Consider the following 13279-nt stretch of genomic DNA (forward strand, 5'->3'; position numbering starts at 1 on the left):
AACAAGGTACACAGTGCTTTACCAATCTACCCACACTGGACAATACCTTGGCGTGTAGCATGCGCTACACGTTTTGATCCAAGGCAGCCAGCTTTCAGGGAGAAGGCTTACAGCTTTTCATCTCATCCCCTGCATGCATCAGCCTTACTAGAGATTTGAACAATGCAAGGAATTCGCGAGAGCATGCGAAATATACACAAACACTGATCTCTGGCTGAAGGAGGTTCGTAGGTTCGAGTCTCCTTCAGCCAGAGATCAGTGTTTGTGTATATTTCGCATGCTCTCGCGAATTCCTTGCATTGTTCAAATCTCTAGTAAGGCTGATGCATGCAGGGGATGAGATGAAAAGCTGTAAGCCTTCTCCCTGAAAGCTGGCTGCCTTGGATCAAAACGTGTAGCGCATGCTACACGCCAAGGTATTGTCCAGTGTGGGTAGATTGGTAAAGCACTGCGTACCTTGTCCTAAGGTTCGTAGGTTCGAGTCTCCTTCAGCCAGAGATCAGTGTTTGTGTATATTTCGCATGCTCTCGCGAATTCCTTGCATTGTTCAAATCTCTAGTAAGGCTGATGCATGCAGGGGATGAGATGAAAAGCTGTAAGCCTTCTCCCTGAAAGCTGGCTGCCTTGGATCAAAACGTGTAGCGCATGCTACACGCCAAGGTATTGTCCAGTGTGGGTAGATTGGTAAAGCACTGCGTACCTTGTCCTAAGGTTCGTAGGTTCGAGTCTCCTTCAGCCAGAGATCAGTGTTTGTGTATATTTCGCATGCTCTCGCGAATTCCTTGCATTGTTCAAATCTCTAGTAAGGCTGATGCATGCAGGGGATGAGATGAAAAGCTGTAAGCCTTCTCCCTGAAAGCTGGCTGCCTTGGATCAAAACGTGTAGCGCATGCTACACGCCAAGGTATTGTCCAGTGTGGGTAGATTGGTAAAGCACTGCGTACCTTGTCCTAAGGTTCGTAGGTTCGAGTCTCCTTCAGCCAGAGATCAGTGTTTGTGTATATTTCGCATGCTCTCGCGAATTCCTTGCATTGTTCAAATCTCTAGTAAGGCTGATGCATGCAGGGGATGAGATGAAAAGCTGTAAGCCTTCTCCCTGAAAGCTGGGTGCCTTGGATCAAAACGTGTAGCGCATGCTACACGCCAAGGTATTGTCCAGTGTGGGTAGATTGGTAAAGCACTGCGTACCTTGTCCTAAGGTTCGTAGGTTCGAGTCTCCTTCAGCCAGAGATCAGTGTTTGTGTATATTTCGCATGCTCTCGCGAATTCCTTGCATTGTTCAAATCTCTAGTAAGGCTGATGCATGCAGGGGATGAGATGAAAAGCTGTAAGCCTTCTCCCTGAAAGCTGGGTGCCTTGGATCAAAACGTGTAGCGCATGCTACACGCCAAGGTATTGTCCAGTGTGGGTAGATTGGTAAAGCACTGCGTACCTTGTCCTAAGGTTCGTAGGTTCGAGTCTCCTTCAGCCAGAGATCAGTGTTTGTGACTTAAGAAATCGTAATGACACGATTGCAAATAAACCATACCCCCGGCCGGGATTGAACCCGCGGTCATAGAGTCTCAAAACTCCAGCCCGTCGCGCTAGCCACTAGACCAGCTAGCCACATTAAGATTCATCCAACTAGGTATATTTCTACACCATAGGAAAGTTAGCACAGGCACCTCTGTGACCACAAATGCAAGTTTTTACAGACGAATCTCCAGCTAGCGTGGCCGTGACGAACTCTAGCTCAAGTCCCTTCACTGCCGTCAACATGACTTAAGAAATCGTAATGACACGATTGCAAATAAACCATACCCCCGGCCGGGATTGAACCCGCGGTCATAGAGTCTCAAAACTCCAGCCCGTCGCGCTAGCCACTAGACCAGCTAGCCACATTAAGATTCATCCAACTAGGTATATTTCTACACCATAGGAAAGTTAGCACAGGCACCTCTGTGACCACAAATGCAAGTTTTTACAGACGAATCTCCAGCTAGCGTGGCCGTGACGAACTCTAGCTCAAGTCCCTTCACTGCCGTCAACATGACTTAAGAAATCGTAATGACACGATTGCAAATAAACCATACCCCCGGCCGGGATTGAACCCGCGGTCATAGAGTCTCAAAACTCCAGCCCGTCGCGCTAGCCACTAGACCAGCTAGCCACATTACGATTTCTTAAGTCATGTTGACGGCAGTGAAGGGACTTGAGCTAGAGTTCGTCACGGCCACGCTAGCTGGAGATTCGTCTGTAAAAACTTGCATTTGTGGTCACAGAGGTGCCTGTGCTAACTTTCCTATGGTGTAGAAATATACCTAGTTGGATGAATCTTAATGTGGCTAGCTGGTCTAGTGGCTAGCGCGACGGGCTGGAGTTTTGAGACTCTATGACCGCGGGTTCAATCCCGGCCGGGGGTATGGTTTATCAGTGTTTGTGTATATTTCGCATGCTCTCGCGAATTCCTTGCATTGTTCAAATCTCTAGTAAGGCTGATGCATGCAAGGGATGAGATGAAAAGCTGTAAGCCTTCTCCCTGAAAGCTGGCTGCCTTGGATCAAAACGTGTAGCGCATGCTACACGCCAAGGTATTGTCCAGTGTGGGTAGATTGGTAAAGCACTGCGTACCTTGTCCTAAGGTTCGTAGGTTCGAGTCTCCTTCAGCCAGAGATCAGTGTTTGTGTATATTTCGCATGCTCTCGCGAATTCCTTGCATTGTTCAAATCTCTAGTAAGGCTGATGCATGCAGGGGATGAGATGAAAAGCTGTAAGCCTTCTCCCTGAAAGCTGGCTGCCTTGGATCAAAACGTGTAGCGCATGCTACACGCCAAGGTATTGTCCAGTGTGGGTAGATTGGTAAAGCACTGCGTACCTTGTCCTAAGGTTCGTAGGTTCGAGTCTCCTTCAGCCAGAGATCAGTGTTTGTGTATATTTCGCATGCTCTCGCGAATTCCTTGCATTGTTCAAATCTCTAGTAAGGCTGATGCATGCAGGGGATGAGATGAAAAGCTGTAAGCCTTCTCCCTGAAAGCTGGCTGCCTTGGATCAAAACGTGTAGCGCATGCTACACGCCAAGGTATTGTCCAGTGTGGGTAGATTGGTAAAGCACTGCGTACCTTGTCCTAAGGTTCGTAGGTTCGAGTCTCCTTCAGCCAGAGATCAGTGTTTGTGTATATTTCGCATGCTCTCGCGAATTCCTTGCATTGTTCAAATCTCTAGTAAGGCTGATGCATGCAGGGGATGAGATGAAAAGCTGTAAGCCTTCTCCCTGAAAGCTGGCTGCCTTGGATCAAAACGTGTAGCGCATGCTACACGCCAAGGTATTGTCCAGTGTGGGTAGATTGGTAAAGCACTGCGTACCTTGTCCTAAGGTTCGTAGGTTCGAGTCTCCTTCAGCCAGAGATCAGTGTTTGTGTATATTTCGCATGCTCTCGCGAATTCCTTGCATTGTTCAAATCTCTAGTAAGGCTGATGCATGCAGGGGATGAGATGAAAAGCTGTAAGCCTTCTCCCTGAAAGCTGGCTGCCTTGGATCAAAACGTGTAGCGCATGCTACACGCCAAGGTATTGTCCAGTGTGGGTAGATTGGTAAAGCACTGCGTACCTTGTCCTAAGGTTAGTAGGTTCGAGTCTCCTTCAGCCAGAGATCAGTGTTTATATATATATATATATATATATATATATATATATATATAGATATATATATATGTAAATAATTTAGCAAATATCGCAAACCAAGAGCGACACAGGATGCAAAACAACAAGAGGGAGAGCAGAATGACAGCTCCAGGACCCTCGTGTTGCAATCAACACATCATCAGAAGCCTGCAAAATTGCAAAAAAGAGGAGGGTGTCCAGCAAATAGCATTCCCAGAGGACCGTCTCAACTGGAGTGAGAGAGAGAGAAAGGAGAGGGTACCATGCACCAACAGTACCAAAGCCAGAGAGATGAATATTATAGTATTAGAAAAAATCCCATAAGCATTGATATTATAAAAGACTAAACGAAACGAAATTAACTTGGCAATAATAAAAAATTCGGTCATATTCTGTTATGACATCTATAACTATAAATATATAAATATATTGTCAGTGATATAGAAATCACCGGCACTTGTATCCTCCTCGCCTGGGATAATGTGTCCCAGGCGGGACACATATATGTATATGTATATATGTATATAATATATAATATATATATATATATATATATATATATATATATATATATATATATATATATATATATATATATATATATATATATATATATATATATATAAATATATATATATATATATATATATATATATATATATATATATATATATATATATATATATATATATATATATATATATATATATATATATATATATATATATATATATATATATATATATATATATATATATATATATATATATATATAATATATATATATATATATATATATATATATATATATATATATATATATATAATATATATATATATATATATATATATATATATATATATATATATATATATATATATATATATATATATATTTATATATATTTAACACGTCGGCCGTGTCCCACTGAGGCAGGGTGATCCAAAACGAAAGAAAAACCCAAAAAATAAGAAAAAACTTTTGTCATTCAATACATTCACCATCATTCATACATAATCACTGTCTTTGCAGAGGCGCTCAGATACGACTGTTCAGCTGTCCCTCCAAACTGCCAATATTCTAAACCCCTCCTTTAATGTGCACGCATTGTACCTCCCATTTCCAGGGCTCAAGTCTGGCTAACTGGTTTCCCTGAATCCCTTCACTAAATATTACCCTGCTCACACTCCAACAGCTCGTCAAGCCCCAAAAATCATTCGTCTCCATTCACTCATATCTAACAAGTTTATGCACGCTTGCTGGAGTCCAAGCCCTTCGCCCACAAAACCTCCTTTACCTTCTCCCTCCAACTTTTTTGAGGCCGACCCCTACCCCACCTTCCTTTCCCTACAGGTTTATGTGCTCTTCAAGTCATTCTACTTTGTTCCATTCTCTCTAGATGACCAAACCATCTCAAAAGCCCATCTTCAGCCCTCTGACTAATACTTTTATTAACTCCACACCTCCTCCTAATTTCCACACTCCGATTTCTCTGCATAATATTTACACCACACATTGCCCTTAGACAGGACATCTCCACTGCCTCCAGCCACCTCCTCACTGCAGCATTCGCAACCCATGTTTCACACCCATATAAGAATGTTGGTACCTCTATACTCTCGTACATTCCCTTCTTTGCCTCCATGGATAACGTTCTTTGTCTCCAAAGTTACCTCAATGCACCACTCACCTTTTTTCCTTCATCAATTCTATGATTAACCTCATCCTTCATAAATCCATCCGCCGACACGTCAACTCCCAAATATCTGAAAACATTCACTTCTACACTCCTCTCCAATTTGATATCCAATTTTTTAATATCTAAATCATTTGATACTCTCATCACCTTACTCTTTTCTATGTTCACTTTCAACTTTCTACCTTTACACACACTCCCAAACTCATCCACTAACCTTTGCAATTTTTCTTTAGAATTTCCCATTAGCACAGTAACATCAGCAAAAAGTAACTGTGTCAATTCCCATTTTGTATTTGATTCCCATAAATTAATCCCACCCCTCTCCCAAACACCCTAGCATTTACTTCTTTTACAACCCCATCTATAAATATATTAAACAAACATGGTGACATTACACATCCCTGTCTAAGACCTACTTTTACCGGGAAGTATTCTCCCTCTCTTCTACACACCCTAACCTGAGCCTCACTATCCTCATAAAAACTCTTTACAGCATTTAGTAACTTACCACCTATTCCATATACTTCCAACATCTGCCACATTGCTCCCCTATCCACTCTATCATATGCCTTTTCTACATCCATACATGCAATAAAAACATACCTACCTTTATCTAAATACTGTTCACATATATTCTTCAATATAAACACTTAATCTACACATCCTCTACCCACTCTAAAACCTCCTTGCTCATCCGCAATCCTACATTCTGTCTTACCTCTAATTCTTTCAATAATAACCCTACCGTACAGTTTTCCTGGTATACTCAGTAAACTTATTCCTCTACAATTTTTACAATCTCTTTTGTCCCCCTTCCCTATATACAAAGGGGCTATACATGCTCTCTGCCAATCCCTAGGTACCTTCCCCTCTTTCATACATTTATTAAACAAAAATACCAACCACTCCAACACTATATCCCCCCTTTCTTTTAACATTTCTGTCATGATCCCATCAGTTCCAGCTGTTTTACTGCCTTTCATTCTACCTCCCCCACACTCACATCCTGCTCTTCTCCACTCCTAAAAGATGGTATACCTCCCTGGCCAGTGCATGAAATTACCGCCTCCCTTTCTTCTTCTACTGTTTTCTTTCCTTAAAATATTCTCGCCATCTACCCAATACCTCCATCTCCCCATCTACTATAAGTTCGGGTGAGATATAAGCAACTATTGGCAGAAAGGTGGGCTGGTGCAAGTATGAGTAGTGGGGGGAGGGGGTTGCAGAGGGTTGAAATAGTTTTAAAAATGCAGTATTAGAATGTGGGGCAGAAGTTTGTGGTTATAGGAGAGTGGGGGGCAGGAGGAAAGAAGAGTGATTGGTGGAATGATGAAGTAAAGGGTGTGATAAAAGAGAAAAAGGTAGCTTATGAGAGGTTTTCACAAAGCAGAAGTGTTATAAGAAGAGCAGGGTATGTGGAGAGCAAAAGAAAGGTAAAGAGAGTGGTGAGAGAGTGCAAAAGGAGAGCAGATGAAAGAGTGGGAGAGGCACTGTCAGGAAATTTTAATGAACATAAGAAAAATTTTTATATGTATATATATATATATATATATATATATATATATATATATATATATATATATATATATATATATATATATATATATATATATATATAATGTACTTAACATAAATATTGCAGAGTACTGCCAAGGTTTCTAATACAATTAAATATTTGCATTGAAGACTTGATGCAAATCAGAAAAGACATTCACATATAATCACATGGAAATTAATATCGCAATTTCTTCAGTTACATTGCAAACTGGCGCCTACACAGCCCTACACTTGCAAACTGGCGCCTACACAGCCCTACACTTGCAAACTGGCGCCTACACAGCCCTACACTAACCCAACCTTCCCTCAAGATACATCAACTTGGAAAGTTTGAAGTCACTCAGAAATTGCATTACATAAAATTTTAAGTACTGAAGTTTTAAGCTAACTGGATGAACATAAAAAGTATGAATGAACAGTAGGTCTGTTGGTTCATATTAGTTAAGACCAACTCACACCTGCCCACACCCAGTCATCTACCAGTCCAGCCTATATTTTAGCTACCCATGAAATAACATTCCCCAGTTATTTCACGGAAAAAAAATCTGTTTAGTGAAATTTGCAAATCATAAGTTACATAACCCTAAAGCAGTGCGAGGCTTCCTTTGCAAAGAACATGTTAGCACTAAAAGTTTGAAGCCTACCAGAAGATGCATTTATTGCAGAGGATCCAACAGTTATCAGTTTATTAGCAACGTTAGTAAATTCCAGAAATTTTCACTTACACAGCCTAAAGCCTAAGAAGTTTCATTCATTTTCTAAGATGCATCAGCCATCAGTCAGTGATGTCTGCATCAGCCATCAGTGAGTGATGTCAGTATCAGCCATCAGTGAGTGATGTCAGCATCAGCCATCAGTCAGTAATGTCTGCATCAGCCATCAGTGAGTGATGTCAGCATCAGCCATCAGTCAGTGATGTCTGCATCAGCCATCAGTCAGTGATGTCTGCATCAGCCATCAGTCAGTGATGTCTGCATCAGCCATCAGTGAGTGATGTCTGCATCAGCTATCAGTGACTGATGTCTGCATCAGCCATCAGTGACTGATGTCTGCATGAGCCATCAGTGAGTGATGTCTGCATCAGCCATCAGTGAGTGATGTCAGCATGAGCCATCAGTGAGTGATGTCTGCATGAGCCATCAGTGAGTGATGTCTGCATCAGCTCTCAGTGACTGATGTCTGCATGAGCCATCAGTGACTGATGTCTGCATGAGCCATCAGTGAGTGATGTCTGCATCAGCCATCAGTGACTGATGTCTGCATGAGCCATCAGTGAGTGATGTATGCATCAGCCATCAGTGAGTGATGTCAGCATCAGCCATCAGTCAGTGATGTCTGCATCAGCCATCAGTCAGTGATGTCTGCGTCAGCTATCAGTGGGTGATGTCAGCATCAGCCATCAGTGACTGATGTCTGCATCAGCCATCAGTGAGTCATGTCTGCATCAGCCATCAGTGAGTGATGTCTGCATCAGCCATCATTGAGTGATGTCAGCATCAGCCATCAGTGACTGATGTCTGCATCAGCCATCAGTGACTGATGTCAGCATCAGCCATCAGTGACTGATGTCAGCATCAGCCATCAGTGACTGATGTCTGCATCAACCATCAGTGACTGATGTCTGCATCAGCCATCAGTGACTGATGTCAGCATCAGCCATCAGTGAGTGATGTTTGCATCAGCCATCATTGAGTGATGTCAGCATCAGCCATCAGTGACTGATGTCAGCATCAGCCATCAGTGAGTGATGTCAGCATCAGCCATCAGTGAGTGATGTCAGCATCAGCCATCAGTGAGTGATGTCTGCATCAGCCATCATTGAGTGATGTCTGCATCAGCCATCAGTGACTGATGTCAGCATCAGCCATCAGTGACTGATGTCAGCATCAGCCATCAGTGACTGATGTCAGCATCAGCCATCAGTGACTGATGTCAGCATCAGCCATCAGTGACTGATGTCAGCATCAGCCATCAGTGACTGATGTCAGCATCAGCCATCAGTGACTGATGTCAGCATCAGCCATCAGTGACTGATGTCAGCATCAGCCATCAGTGACTGATGTCAGCATCAGCCATCAGTGACTGATGTCAGCATCAGCCATCAGTGACTGATGTCAGCATCAGCCATCAGTGACTGATGTCAGCATCAGCCATCAGTGACTGATGTCAGCATCAGCCATCAGTGAGTGACGTCGCTCACCAGAGGCAAACATCAGTTACTGAAAGAATTACAATACTATACCATTTTGAAATTGAAAATTTGCAAAATAATAACAAGACACTAGAGGCATAACCGGCACACGGGAGAGAGACACTCTTGACGACGTTTCGCTCCGACTTGGACCATTAACTAGTCACACTGTGTGATAAATACTTTAGAAACCCACAAGATGAAGAATGAGACACTTATGCCACACATGGGAATCTTTATTGAGGAAACGTTTTGCCACACAGTGGCTTCATCAGTCCAATACAAAGAACGGTGTAAAGAGATGAGGAGTTTGAGGTAATCAGTCCCAAAATAAAGATTCCACATACGATGCATAAGTGTCTCATCCTTCAACTAGTCACACTACGCATGACATTAACAATGGTATCCTTCTTTTACGCAGGATACACCAGTCTTGAAAAGTTTGAAGCCGATCAAAATAAACTTTCTAAAGGTATTACATGAAAACCACAATCAGAAATGTATATATGAAGCTGATCAAAGGATCATCTCTACTTGCTAATTCTTCCATCAACTTTTTCCACTAGTTATTTTTAGTTAAATGTTAAAAATTTAAACTCTCAAATTTAGAAACGCCATGAAAATGCAAGTTTTCAATATAACTTAGTTTTTTTTTTGTCACTACTGTTTTATTTAAAATCTCCGCAATTCGTCAAGAATTTTTTTTAAAGGCCAAATTGATACGATTTTTTATCGAAAAAAAAAATTGGGGGAATTGTATATTATCGCTCAAAATTAAAATAATATACTTCCTTTTTAAGATGAACTTGAGCTTAGTGTTACTGAACGGCTGTTAGTATATTTTATTTAATAAGAACATAAGAACATAAGAAAGGAGGAACACTGCAGCAGGCCTGTTGGCCCATACTAGGCAGGTCCTTTACAATTTATCCCACTAACAAACATTTGACCAACCCAATTTTCAATGCTACCCAAGAAACTGGCAACCGAAGCCATTGCAAAACAGTGTGTTCAACAAAACACACCAACGCTGAAAGTTTGAAGCCTGTTAGAAAAATCATTCTTCAGTTACGACACATACTGCATCTGTCGCAAGTTTTCCACCAATTTCACCGTGTTTACAAATCTTTACCTTAATAAAACAAACACAGTGAACATTCTGTCCCAACGTCGTAAAATCGTTTAAATATTTAAATGGTTTAAAAGAGGCACACTTAGGCAAATTAAAAGTGATTTAACGCGAAAGAAATTAACACAATTCTGCAGACAATTTGGAAAAAAATAATGAAAAGGACACTGAGAACAGTCCCATCACTTGTAATTAACATACAACTTGTTTATGAACGAAGCCTGTCACAAGTGATATTTTTTGTACTCATTCATTTTACAGGCCCAGAGCTGTTATTCAACCTCAGCTCATATCTACCATCTACCATCCTCTCCCCGGGATGCGACCCCATAACAACCAACTAACAATTTTTTTAAGTTACTGAGCGAAGAAAAAAAAATGTCTGGGATGGGCTGTGAGAGTGAACAAAGGACACACACACACACACACACACACACACACACACACACACACACACACACACACACACACACACACACACACACACACACACACACACACACACACACACACACACACATACACACACACACACACACACACACACACACACACACACACACACACACACACACACACACACACACACACACACACACACACACACACACACACACACACACACACACACACACACACACACACACACATACACACACACACACACACACACACACACACACACACACACACACACACACATACACACACACACACACACACACACACACACACACACACACACACACACACACACACACACACACACACACACACACACACACACACACACACACACACACACACACACACACACACACACACACACACACACACACACACACGCCAGGAGTTGCATGCACCGTTCCCCAGTTGCAGTAAGCCAGCCTTGAAAATTTGAAGCCGATCTGATAAGGCGTTCTAGAGTTATATACAAAAGTTTGGAGAAAGAAAAATAACAAAATTAAGCCAAGCACTTCAAGGTATCCTCTCTGGGATACCTAACTATAACAAGTATCCAAAAAGGATACTTTTATATGGTTGATTTAATAATTGTAGTAATATTAGAGATAATAAAATCAATCCATGCATTTTTAAGTTGATATAAACAATGATGATGACCAAGATTCCCTTAGAACCAAGAATACTTATAATAATTACCATTAATTGTTAAAGGGGTGGAAGGGTAAGCCAGCGGAAGGCCTCGGTCAGATGACCAAAAATTCCAGCGGTGGCTCATCATATCACTAAGTCCCGCGTCAGGAAACACTTGTCCTGTTTCCTGACAAACCTCACCTAACCTAACCAAGACTCCCGCAGCTGCCACCTGCCCGGTCTCTTCTTCCTCTTGCTCCCCTTTCTTTTCTCTTCCTTCTCTTCCCCAACTCTACCTTCTCTTTTCTTTTACTCCTTCCTCTTTCTTGTTCTTCTCTTAATTCTTCCTCCTTTTCCCATTTCTTCTCTTCCTGTTTCTCCTCTTCCTTCTCAAAAAAATAAACACGAGATTTTTCAATAATGACAGGAGTAACAGCGACACTAAAGAAACACCAAGAAGAATGATCCTCAACACACACACACACACACACACACACACACACACACACACACACACAAGTTTGGAAACTACATCTAATCAAGCACGTCAAGAAATTAGAGAAAGTGCAAAGGTTTGTAACGAGACTAGTACGGGAGCTAAGGGGTACGTTCTACAAGGACAGGTTAAGGAAAAATGGACCTAACGACACTGGAGGACAGGAGGGATAGGGAGGACATGATAACAAATATAAAATACTGAGAGGAATTGATAAGGTGGATAGTGACGGAATGTTTCAGAGATGTGACACGGCAACAAGGGGTCGAAACTGGAAATTGAAGACTCAGATGAGTCACAAAGATGTTATGAAATTTTTCTTCAGCCACAGGGTTGTCAGGAAGTGGAATAATCTGAAGAGTGATGTAGTGGAGGCAGCATCCATACATAGCTTTAAGAAGAGATACCATAAAGCTCATGGAGCAGGGAGAGAGTGGACTTAGTGACGACCAGTGAAGAGGCGGGGCCAGGAGCCGTGATTCTACTTTTGCAACCACAAATAGGTAAGAACACACACACACATACCCGCACACACAAACACAAACACAAACACACACACACACACACACACACACACACACACACACACACACACACACACACACACACACACACACACACACACACACACACACACAGATGATGTGAAGTTAATGAGAAGAATCAAGTCGGACGAGGATCAGGCAGGACTAAAAAGAGACCTGGACAGGCTACAAGCCTGGTCCAGCAACTGGCTCCTTGAGTTTAACCCTGCCAAATGCAAAGTCATGAAGATTGGGGAAGGGTAAAGAAGACCGCAGACACAATATAGTCTAGATGGCCAAAGACTGCAAACCTCACTCAAGGAAAAAGATCAGGGGGTGAGTATAACACCGAGCATATCTCCTGAGGCGTACATCAATCAGATAACTACTGCAGCATACGGGCGTCTGGCAAACCTACGGATAGCGTTCCGATACCTCAGTAAGGAATCGTTCAAGACTCTGTATACCATTTACGTCAGGCCCATACTGGAGCTTGCAGCAACAGTTTGGAACCCACACCTAGTCAAGCACTTCAAGAAATTAGAGAAAGTACAAAGGTTTGCAACAAGACTAGTCCCAGAGCTAAGGGGATTGTCCTACGAAGAAAGGTTGAGGGAAATCGGCCTAACGACACTGGAGGACAGGAGGGTCAGGGGAGACATGATAACGACATATAAAATACTGCGCGGAATAGACAAGGTGGACAAAGACAGGATGTTCCAGAGATGGGACACAGACACAAGATGTCACAATTGGAAGTTGAAGACTCAGATGAATGAAAGGGATGTTAGGAAGTATTTCTTCAGTCATAGAGTAGTCAGGCCGTGGAATAGCCTAGAAAGTGACGTAGTGGAGGCGGGAACCATACATAGTTTTAAGGCGAGGTTTGATAAAGCTCATGGAGCAGGGAGAGAGAGGACCTAGAAGCAATCAGTGAAGAGGCGGGGG

This window comes from Cherax quadricarinatus, chromosome 8 (genome assembly GCF_038502225.1).
Source record: "Cherax quadricarinatus isolate ZL_2023a chromosome 8, ASM3850222v1, whole genome shotgun sequence".
Lineage (NCBI taxonomy): Eukaryota > Metazoa > Arthropoda > Malacostraca > Decapoda > Parastacidae > Cherax > Cherax quadricarinatus.